Consider the following 11,667-nt stretch of genomic DNA (forward strand, 5'->3'; position numbering starts at 1 on the left):
ATGATTCGGTATTATTAATTATGCAAGCACGTAACTAAACTAGAGCAAGTCAAAGTTTTCTAAGAATATGTGACTTTTTTCTCTATGCTCCTCTTTAAAATATTGTGGCCAGTTGCACAACAAGTTGGAGGATCTTGTTTAAATTTTGATCGATCACGAATTGTCAATAAAATAGAATAAAATTAGAATTATCTTACTCATTAATATGGATATTGTATGTTCACAAAGAAGTAGAGAAGGACACGCGCCCTTTTAATTATGAACAAAAAGTAAACGCTACTAATTCACTTGTCTCTGATTATATGATATCTTAGAGAAAAGATTAATAACGTGATGACAGCTTGAGTGACCACCTAATTCAAGATTATGTCAAGCAAATTGCTTGATTATTAAATATATATATATATATATAACCGAGATTTGAAAGAAATTTCAAGCACTCATTGACCTATGTACTCAAAAATTAAGGTTAATTAGAAAGAAAATGTAACTAGTGAACTTTGGTTGCAACCGTCTACCATAAATTGATATTTAATTATGATTCATTTTTAATGAAAAATAGGAATTAGTACAATATATAAAAGATATGGTATGGATCAAATAGAAAATGATACTCTAAATCGTATAATTATAATGAAATATACGATCAATCAATATTTATTGAATTTAAAAAAATCAAAAGAGATGGTTTGATCCTCTTATTTCTCAAACCGAGAGTATATATATTCAACCACCAAATTTTATCACGTACACCATAACTCATGTGTAACAACTACCAACTTAACGATAGACAGGTATAATCAAATTAGAGGTCTTTTTACTACTTTTTATTAGAGGAAATAATCTAAATTTAAGTTTTAGATTATTATGGTCCATGGTGGAGTTTCTCAACCTCAAAATATTTTGACTTGCAAAGTTGTTGAATTTTTCAAGTAAAACCCGCAGCTCTAGAGCAATCTATGAGCTGGATTGCACTCACTTAGGATACTCGAGATAATGTTTCAATCAACGGTCAAAAGAAATCAATTTTTCGTTTAACATTTTCCCCAGAATAATTGCATGAAAATGACAGTAGCCTCTAGTACCTTGAGTTTTCTATTTCTCAAAATACTAAAGCAACTAAAAAAAGAAGGCCTCTACAACAACCCTAAACGCGTACGAGTCAACCCCAGACCATGAAATTTTCTCCCATACGTACTGGATATGATGGATAAATTTCTTATGGCCTCCTATCTTTTGGCCCGTTTTAGGATGACCCTCTAATAAACTCTAAAAATGCCAACTAACCCCCGTCAGTTTTGGGGGTCACAAAACCTTCCAAATGTTTGCAATTGTTTCAACGTGACCCTCTAAGAGCCTGGCTCCCAAATTCTAATGCGTCATCCTAAATTTCAGCATTTTTCTTAGAAACCCCCAAACTTTCGACACTAATTTTAGAAAACTCCATGAACTTTTGATTAAGTTAAAAAAAAAAAAAAACCTCTCATCACACCGTTACAGGGGGGTGGGCGGATGACGTTGAAAATTTTTCAAACAATAAGGAAGGTTAAGTGACAGTTGTAAGAGTTAGGTGAGTAACCTGGAAATGGGCAGGGGGTATGTAAAATTACCCTATTATAATGTCCACATGAGAACTACGCGTCACGGGCAGCAGCAAAGTTTGAAGAACCTAAGTCTAAACTATCCCGTGACATGAAACACCGACAAGGTAACACTATATAAATAGGAACACAAGCTCAAGGCTCGACTCACTCGAAGTTTTATCCTAAGCCCCCGCCTCAGTTAACTGCATTATTATCTTTGACTCGATTAATGGCTCCCTCCAATTTTCCAGTGGCTCTTTGCCTTCTATCTTTGATCGCTTGTAACGTAAATGGGCAGTTAACGGCGACGTTTTACCAACGTTCATGTCCGAACCTGCAAGGAATCGTACGCTCAGCTATGGCGCAAGCCGTGGCGAAAGAGAAGAGGATGGGTGCTTCCATTCTTCGACTCTTCTTCCATGACTGCTTTGTTAATGTGCGATATATATAATTTTATCTGCTATTTTTTCTATTTTTTTTAGTATAACTGGATGTTTGGAACGGTAATTAGAGTAAATTGGGGCTGGTGTGCGTCTCTCAAAGTACTTGTGTGTCGCTGATGTAACGTACATCCAGACGCAATACTAGCTATTGTCACAGTCTAGATGCGCATAAATTCAGAGACATACTAGCACTTTGCATACGGGGACAAGTACACTAGTCACCATTTACTAACGCAATCACAGTTGTTACTAATTTTCAAAGCCAAGTTTTTCATGTCAGATTAGTTTCCATAGCAGACAGAAGCTAACACTTTGGTCGGATCTTTAGCTCAATGAAATTAAAACACTAGTAAGTTTTGAGATAGTTTTTTCTTTATTTGATTGCGACAGGGTTGCGACGCCTCCATACTTTTGGACGACACGGCGACATTCACAGGCGAGAAGAACGCTGGGCCAAACAAGAACTCCGCCCGAGGCTTCGAAGTCATCGATGACATAAAATCGAAGGTGGAGGCGAAATGCAACGCCACTGTCTCCTGCGCTGACATCCTTGCCCTCGCTGCGCGCGATGGCGTCGTTGCGGTGAGTTTTCACACAAACAACTTATGCATAACACCGGCAAAGTTTAGTGAAATAACGAGTAAAGATATTGAGCGTATATGTTCACGATTTGGCACAAGGGTTTTCTTTTTCTTTTTCTTTTTTCCTTTTTTTCTTTTTTCCTTTTTTTAAGGACAAAGGATGGGGTGCGTTTATGTTATAGACCCCTGATTTATACTTATTTTGATTTTTTTTAGTCATGCACTCATATCTTTATATTTTCATTTATACCTCCAAAATTACTATGGAAGTGTTGCACATAACCCCTCTCAACTATTATAATTCAACGTAACCCCCAAAGTTCTTTTATGCTACTAAATCCTTGAAAATTTTCACTTAGTCACCACCATCAAGTCTGACGTATCACGCGATTAAAAAATGTGAAATACTCCTCCTGCTGTTAATAAATAAATAAAAATCTTCCTTCTATATTTTCTACAAATAATTATCAACTTTAAAATTTGTACTGAACCATTACAACAATTGCAATTGCAGCTAGGTGGTCCAACATGGACAGTCCAACTGCCCCCTCCTCCTCCCTCTCCACCCTCACCTCCATGTTTGCCACCAACGGCCTCACCGCCCGCGACCTCACCGCCCTCTCCGGCGCCCACACCATCGGCCAAGCCCGCTGCGCCACCTTCAGGCCCCACATCTACAATGACACCAATATCAACGCTGCCTTTGCCAGCACGCGCCAGGCGAACTGCCCCGCCTCCGGCGGCGACGATAATCTCGCACCGTTGGACGCGTTGAGCCCGAACCAGTTTGGAAATGATTACTACAAGGACCTTGTGGGGAGAAAAGGACTGTTGCATTCTGATCAGGAACTGTTCAATAATGGGACGCAGGATGCACTAGTGAGGCAGTACAGCGTGAACGGTGGACTATTTGCGAGGGATTTCGCATCGGCGATGGTGAAGATGGGAGGGATTGGGCCGTTGACGGGAAGTAGTGGGCAGATTAGGTTGAATTGCAGGAAGGTTAATTCTTGATATATAACGTGTGTCTTTATTTCCTTAATTTTATCTTATGTTCGTGTGTTTTTCTTGTTGGCGGTTGGTTAGATGAAATTTGTGGTTTGATTTGCCAAAGTGTAATTTACTTATGATAAATTTAATGAATGAAGTCTGCTGTTAAGGTAGTGAAACTTCACTTTATAAAAAATACAAATTGTATCAGGACGTTTGTTATGCTGGAGGGTGTTCTTGAGGAGCGTATGGCAACTCTACACTAGCTAATCAAATTTAGATCTTTATTGGTCCAAAGATAATCAAGTGACGAGCTTCGTTTTGAACTAAAAAAAAAAGGGATCGATCCAATCTAGAACCAATTTTTACCAAACACATTATAAACCTTCATTAGAGTTAGGTGTTCATTCGTGAGAGGGTCGCCAAATATGTCCTTATGTTCATCTATTTGGAGGATCAAACTCCTAATTGCTCGCCTATGTTTTTCTTCTGACAATTGAGATCTCCACACTTCCGATTTGAAGACTGTCGGAACTCTTCTTGTATGAAACTAAAAGTGTTAGATGAGATTCATACTTGGTTATATAAATTCGAAATGATCCACAACATGGGAATCTCCATTGAATTGTAAGGAGCACTACTACAAAAGGCCCTATTAGAAACAATTATTTGATTACCCGTTGCTAATAAAGACTATTAGTAACAGTTATGATAATAACTAATTCTAGCTTTCTATTAATAACGGTTCATCTTTTTATATACAAATTAAATTAATTAAAATAGAAAATCTGTTTTGAAATAAAATGAGGGAACTGAAAATTTAGGCGGTCAAGAAGTTAGAAAATCTAAATAATTGGGCGACTCCTTCGTTCTCCTCTCTCATTCTCTAACGCTCAAACCCTAACCCTAGAGTCCCCACTGTTTATTGCCTCCCCAGCAACTCCTCCTCCATCCCCAAGCTAGCCTCCCCCAGCCCGAACCCCCGCCGGGCACTGCTGAAGGCTGTTTTCGTAGAAAGAAGTCTTCATTATCGAATTCATTACAACTTTGATCGTTTACAATGAATTCAAACAACAAAAATAAAGATTACAACTTTCTAGAAACTAAACACAAGAATGTTTATCAACTCTTGCTTGCGTGGGGTCTTCGCCTGTGCCGGGGATGTTGATATCCGTGGACGACCGCGGATCAGATCTGGTTGTCGAAAAATTGACAGAGCTCCTACTTCACCAAGGAAGAATTCGCTTAAAGCACTGAAATCGACCAAGCGAAATCAGTAGCTCTTCTCGAGATTAAGACTAAGCCTAATCTCAAGGAACGGACGAGGGGAAAATAGAGGTTGAGATCCTTCGAAAGCCTTCTTCTTTATGTTGAAGTTCGTCGGGATCTAGTTAACCTTCGCTGAAATTTCATGCTCCTTGACTCCTCAATCCAGCAGCACCTCGCCTTCTTGATAAAATTTCGCCCCTGAGAAATAAGCCCCCAGGCCTGTATTTATAGGCTTCGGTTAGGGTGTTTTCGGATAAGAATGATGGATTCTGCCCTATCTTCAGTTAATAACCGTGTAACCATGTTTGAAGATAATATCTAGGCAGTTGGGAACCTCTGGAACAGAAAAAATCCCGTAAAAATAGCAAAAACGTGTTTTGGACGTTCTGGACAACTTTGGGCGCGGAATAGACCATGGTGACCCGCGCGACCACGGGTCACCAAGTGGTGACTCGCGCGCCACATGAGTTCCGAACTTCTTTTGAGTTCTTTCGGTGTTTCCTGAATTTTTCGGACTTATACTTTCTGTCGATTTGTGTATTTGGTTATCATGTTGACTTGTACGCTTCACTGGTTGATAGGCGTGAGCTGACTGATGAGCGCGTTCGGTCACTTGGTGCTGACTGATGCGCGCGAGCTGACTGATGAGCGCGTTCGGTCACTTGGAGCTGACTGACGCGCACAAGTTGGCTGATGAGCGTGTTCGGTCACTTGGAGCTGACCGACGCGGGTGAGCTGACTGACGAGCGTGTTCGGTCACTTGGAGCTGATCGACACGCGTTAGCTGACTGATGAGCACGTTCGGTCACTTGGAGCTAACCGACGCGTGCGGACCACTTGGATAATCCTTCTTGACTTGGATGATGACGTTCATCGCCTTCTCTTCATCTCGATCTGCATACGGACACTTATAGGTATTTTTAGATGCCTATAGACACCCCCTCTAAAGTATTTCAGACTCATTCTTTCATAGAGGAGTCTGGAATACTTTGGATAAGATAGGCCCTGTCTTCAACCTCTTCAGTATTTTGTCGAGGAAATCGCATAGGACCTGTGAATGGCTTCAATATTTAACTTCTTCAGCTTTCAGTCTACTCAGTATTTTATCGAGCAAATGAAGTTCTTCCGGTACTGTGTTTATCGTCTGACCATTGTTGAAGTCTCAAATCGAAGTTGAGTAAATTTCTGGATTTAGCTCATGTCGTTGAGTTGACGTTGAACTGATCGTATTTGTCGGGAATTCATATCTGGATCATAATTGAACTCCCTGGAATCATCCTTTAATCTGGAATTTAGCCTTATTTTGGCAAAATTATTTATGCGTTGACCGGAATTGACCTTTACTATAACGCGTTGTCCGACGTTGACCATTGTTATAACGCGTCTACTGGCGTTAACACAGTTTATACTCGTACGTTTGCTAGAGTCTACACAGTTTAAGATCTTAAGGCATTAGAGCATGACGGTCCTAAATTTCTGGCTGCAGGACCAACTATTAAATTTGTTTTATCTGCAGGTATAGATCTTATCCTGAGGTTGTCAGATGCTCATGTCACGAGACCAACTAATGAAGCTGGTGCATCAGTGATTATCGTATTTATATGATTTTTGGCAAACCCTCAACCATCAATAGGTTTGATGAGCCTTTACCGACTATCGTTTGAGTCGGGCTAGCATGCGGATTGTTTAAGTCTATTTCGCATGTAACATTGTACTAAAAGAGTTAACTCTTTTAGTTCTATGATATTAAATACGTAGACTTCATCTTTCTTATGGGAATAGACTATCCGGCGATGTGTGTTAGATGTAGACTTAGTATTTTTGGTAAATCCTCAGTCATCAACGGATTTGACGTACCTTTACCGACTACCGTTTGAGTCGGGCTAGCAAGCGGATTGTTTAAGTCCGTTCTGCATGTGACGTTGTGCTAAGAGAGTTAACTCTCTTAGTGCTATGATGTTGAATATGTAGACTTTGTCTTTCTCACAGAAATAGACTATCCGACATCGCGTATTAGGCACTTACTTATCCTTTCTTAGGATTCGGGATAAATGTCTCCACACTTGGATTCCGGTATCTTTTTCAATCGGTGAAAGACTAAACCGGTAATACGTGTTAGACGTTGACTTATCTCTATTTAGGAGTCCAGATAAAGTTTCCCGCGTGTGTAAGGCACGGATTTTGGCATTATTAATAACGGCCTGTCATAATGGCGAATATGTGGGCTTTTGTCCTTTTTACGATCAAAAACTAACCAGCAATGCGTCTTAAGTGCTGACTTATCCTTACTTAGGCTTCGGGATAAAAGTCTCCAGACTTGGATTCTGTTATCTTTTCTAATCGGTGAAAGACTAAAACGACAACGCGTGTTAGGCGCTGACTCATCCCTACTTAGGATTCGGGATAAATTTCCTCGTGCGTGTAAGGCAAGGATTATGGTGTTGTTAAATAACAACCTGCCATAATATCGAATATGTGAGCTTTAGTCCTTTTTATGGTCAAAGACTAACCGGCAACGCGTGTTAGGCACTGACTTATCCCTACTTAGGTTTCGGGATAAAATTCCCCAGACTTGGATTCTGGTGTCTTCTTCAATCAGTGAAAGACTAAACCGGCAATGCGTGTTAGGCGTTGACTTATCCCTACTTAGGCTTCGGGATAAAATTCCCTAGATTTGAATTCTAGTATCTTCTTCACTCAGTGAAAGACTAAACCGGCAACGCGTATTAGGTGTTGACTTATCCCTACTTAGGATTCGGGATAAAATTCCCCATGCGTGTGAAGCATAGATTTTGCAGTTGAAGGATGGTGTCTTCTCTTGGGGCAAAGACGAACCCGATGCGAAAGAGGAAGAAATTTATATTCTATCTCCCAAAGCTGAAGAGAAAGAATTTTATATTCTATCTCCAATTGTCAAAGGACACTCAAAGGGGGATCTCCACTTCAAGAATCCGTGAAGGTGAAACTAAAAGTGGGATCTCCACTTTGAGAATCGATAATATTCGGATAATCCTAACTGTCAGAAGGTTTGATTACCAAACTAAAGGTGAATTTCTTATTTATCGAGAGTAAATTATGGTTTTGGCCCTAACTATAGGAATGTTTGACCAAGTAGGAGTTTGAGGCGACCCTAACTGTAGGAATGTTTGATCACTCGATTTGAAAGTGGACCTCTCGTTTATGAAAGGAATCGAGAGGGGATTTTGGTTTTGTGGTCCTAACTGTATGATACAGGTGTATCTTCTCTTCGAAACTTAGTGATCCTCATGGGAGCTTGAGGATAGTTGATTCTTATAGTAGCTTGAGAATAGAGGTGTAAAACAGCACAGTGGAACACAGGTTGAAGCGTGGAACGAGACGGTGAATCGAAGAATCGAAAGTTTTCAGCCCGTTAGTCGACTCATAACAGTCATGAGTCGACTCATCAGGTTGAGTCGACTCATGCCTCGACTCACGAAACCTAGCCGTTTATCACCAGTCTCTGACGAGTCGACTCATCTCAGTCATGAGTCGACTCATTACTGGTTTTGTGTTTTGTCCAGTTTCGGACAAGTCGACTCATCTCAGTTGTGAGTCGACTCATTGAATGCTTCCTGGTTCGTTTGGGTTTCTGTTTGCACGGATTCCTGATGGGTTTGGGCTTAGTTATTTACCAATTTTCCATCCACATTGTTACACCTATATAAGAGATTGTTTTGGGTTTCTAATCAATCAGAGGTAATCATAGTGAGATTCTAATCAAGAGAGATTAGGGTTTAGAGAGAATGGAGAGCTTGTTCTTGATTCTAGTGAGATTGTGAGAGAGAGATTATAATCTTTTCATACTCATAATCTAAAGAGGGTATTTTTCTTCGTCACATACTGAATTATTCTTGTGTTTCTGTCATCCTCTTCTCAACCCACCTTTGATAATTCCACGATCAAAGGTGCTCACACAGAGACTCGTATCAAGTTAGTATCAGAGAGATCAGATCTGGTAGAAGGGGTATCCTGTGTATGGTCATGACTCGATCGTAATACAAGAAGCTAGATGAGATCATTATTTCATTGGAAGGAGTCCAAAAATTAAAGAAGAAGAAGAAGATGATTGAAGGAGATAGTTTAGCAAGGCTAGATGCATTGGAGAAGCAGATGGAGATAATGGGTGTGACCCTCGTGCAACTCGTCAATCTTGTCCAAGACAAAGGAAAAAAGGAGGAACCTTCTTCGAAAGGCAAGAAGAAATTTGTGGAGTCCGATGGAGAAGGTGAGGGTTCTGATTCAGATGAGGAGGCCCATATTGTTAAGTCTATTTCAAAGTGGAGATTCATGTTTACGACCGGAGTGTCAACGTCGAGAGGCTTGATGATTGGATCGAGCAGATGGAGACCTATTTCACACTCTACGGATATTCATCCAAGGAGAAGCTCGTGTTCGTGACTTTGAAGCTTTCAGGGCATGCGTTGACATGGTGAAAATTCTATTGTAAGTAGGAGAAGAAGGCGGTGTCGTGGAACAAGTTCAAGAAGTTACTGAGGAAGCAGTTCTATCCAGTGGAATTCCTTGAACAATGTTGGTACAAGTGGTACGGCTTTCACCAAAGAGTCAAACAAATCGTTCAAGAATACACCACGGAGTTCCAACAGCAGGTGATGGTTCTCAACATTACGACAGAAGAATATTCTGTGTTTATGAAGTATAAGGCAGGATTGAGCGATTACATCCGGAAGGAGATGAAGTTATTCACGGTCGAGACTATTGCAAAGGCGAGCGTGAAGGCTATTGTCATCGAGGGCAAGCAGAAAAAGGGCAACGAGACTAAGGGAGACTCCAAACAGATGGGAGGCGAGTCTAGTGGTTCCAAATATAAGGAGGAGGAGAAGGGTGATTCAGGAAAAGCAGAACTGGTTTGTAGTCACTATGAAAATACAGGGCATGTTGTTGATCGGTGCTGGAAAAAGTTGTTAGACCCTAGAGGGGGGGGGGGGGGTTAGGGTCTTATGCTAATCTAATTTGATTTTATGCCAATTAAAATTAATTAACAAGTTATCCTAGCATATGAGCTAGGATAAATATGAATAACAAGATATATCCTAACAAAGAGATATAGGCAATGTATGTGCAAGGATATATAAACTCATGGGTAAACAATCTAAACTAGATAGTGGGCAATATAATCAACAAGCATGTGCAAGGATATATAAACTCATGGGTAAACAATCTAAACTAGATAGTGGGCAATATAATCAACAAGCAGTATACAAAGGCGATATAAGATATGAACATAGAAGTAAGTGCGCCAATGCAATCACAAACAAACAATATGATTACGGAGTTTGGTCCCCACGACCTACGTCTCGGCTCCTCACCTCAAGGAGATCTCCACTATCACAACCGGGTTTTCTACGTTCACCCGAACAACGTTTACACCACACAATACAATCACTATGCAATCACACCTCACACACTAAGTGTTGGTCCTAGCCCGTGTCCTCCTCCTCAAGTGCTCGGTTACAACCTCTCCCTAGGCACGTCAACCGACGTCACTCCTCTTGGATTCGACCCCGTCTCTCACCACACACTCCTCACTCGGTGTACAAGTGTATTACAAAGTAATTGTCACGATAAGCACAATATAAATCAAATGATTGTTCTCTAAACAAAGTGAGAACTCAATTAAGCACAACTCCTAGTCGCAAACCCATAACCCCAAATTATACTATGAATGTAAATACAATAAGCTCAAAAGGTTGTGTGTGAACAAAGAGATATAAATCAAAACTAAACTCAATGTAGTTCTAGCTTAATAACAATGATAATCAAATATATAAAAGTGCTAGAAATAGAGTTTAGAAAACTTCTCAATAGATCAAGAGTTGGAGGGAGAATAGTTGGAAGCTCAAACTTCAATAGATGATCTCCTCAAGCTCTTGTGGAATTGATTCACAAAACCGAAACACTCAAATGCTTAAAACCTTCTTAAACAAACTTAAACAAACATTAAACAAGTTTAAACCCTTGTTAAAATCTTTAAACCATTCTCTTTTTTTTGAAAGATGACAGCAATGGGGTATTTATACCCACTCCAAAACTCAACCAAAACCCCAAACAAAAGACAAAAACAGCCCCAGCAAATCAGCTCAGGAAATAGCCGTTGGGAAAACAACGGTAATATAGGCGGTTGACCGGAAATTCTATCGGTCGACCGACATAGAGCAAAAACCCGAAGAAACAATCTGGACCATCATCGGTCGACCGGTGCGGTCGACCGATGGAGCTTTCGGTCGACCGCATCGGTCGACCGACCAACTCTCTGGTGCGCACTGACGGCTGAAAATATGAGCGGTCGACCGGATCGGTCGACCGAACAAAAACTGGTTTTTAAAGCTATTTTTGAGACTTTTGAAAATATGTTAAAAAATAACAACTGAAGTCCAAAAATTATGAAACTTTGGGAAAAGTATATAAACATGTAAGTGAACATGTTACAAAAAGAATTTTTCAAATTGCATTTCCCATTTGTGAAAAATCATCATTTTGCAAAATAGTTCAAAACACGAAAATGTAAACATGTGAATTTTAATATTTTGGTTAAACCATGTTTTGAAACTTTGCACAATGATTATATAGACTTAATAAAATATGTATATGATTATTGTTAAGTCCAAAAAATAAGAATATAGTATTTTCACAAATATGCATATTCTATGCAATATTTTCAAAAACACAATAGTAAATATGAAATACGTGATTTCATATTATAAACATGAAAACCCAAAACTATGTATGTATATATATAAAACTATATATATAAACTAAGAA

General features: G+C 39.8%; 1 pseudogene; it reads left to right on the forward strand.

Annotated features, from left to right (window-relative positions):
- On the forward strand, positions 1,770-3,756 carry LOC109825835 (annotated as a pseudogene).

Source organism: Asparagus officinalis, chromosome 1, assembly GCF_001876935.1.
Source record: "Asparagus officinalis chromosome 1, Aspof.V1, whole genome shotgun sequence".
Lineage (NCBI taxonomy): Eukaryota > Viridiplantae > Streptophyta > Magnoliopsida > Asparagales > Asparagaceae > Asparagus > Asparagus officinalis.